Source organism: Nestor notabilis, unplaced genomic scaffold (assembly GCF_000696875.1).
Source record: "Nestor notabilis isolate BGI_N333 unplaced genomic scaffold, ASM69687v1 scaffold6544, whole genome shotgun sequence".
In the NCBI taxonomy this organism is placed as follows: Eukaryota; Metazoa; Chordata; class Aves; order Psittaciformes; family Psittacidae; genus Nestor; species Nestor notabilis.
Genome location: NW_009925953.1, coordinates 1 through 917, shown reverse-complemented (window position 1 = coordinate 917; position 917 = coordinate 1).

Below are 917 nucleotides of genomic sequence, written 5' to 3'. Positions count from 1 at the left end.
ACCGCCGTGGCAACTGCAGCCTCTGGTAAATCCTACTGAAATATCCCAAGCAAGGTATAACTGACAAATGAGATGTGATGGCTTCTGAGCTACCAAGGTCTGAACCTCCACTGCTCTGTCCCATGACCATGAGCCATGTCTCTTAGTCCCTTTGGAATTTCTTCTCTTAACCTCTGCTTTCAGTTTCTGCCTTAATGTTTCTCCCCTCATATTCCATATTGCCTGGGGTGAACATGCAAAGTTGCTCAAAATGGTTCCTGTTTGTTCAAATCAACAGCTAAAACTCAGGAAAAAGCCCTAAAATTAATTGTATGTGACTATATCCTTGACTGGAGAACAGTTTCGTTCTTGGCAGCTCTGAAAATGTTTTCCTTTTCTCACTGTCATTAAAAGTTTATTGTATCAAAGTTGCTATGTTCTGGTGTTTTTTTCACATGCTTTTACAATTGTTATTCGTCTTCAGGGAAGTCTAACCTGAGCAGCCGTCAGTAATAGTCCAAGATGAATATCCTTCTCTAAGAATGAGGGATTTCAAATGAATAAAAGCAGTGTGAAGCCCTCACCACAGAAGGAGCTACTGTCCTGCCCTCCCCATTTTCCAGATAAAGATTCTTGACATTTATGAAGAATTTGGCTTCTTGGTTGTAGATGCACTGTTTACAGCAGTAGAGAAATTAATCAGTAGATTATGGACATTAAACTCTTTCATAAAAACATGAGATTCTAGTAAGGATTTCTTCCAGATCTGTCTTTATTTCATCTCTTTAAACTAAAGGTTCTCACTCAAATACTTAAACTCCATCCTCATTAATGGTCTCTGCTGAAAATTGAATTAATTTTCTGTCAAATCCTTAAAGAAATAAAGCTTTCTGGGCCATACAATGGAACTTTCCCACATGACATCCTTGTCTCTAAAT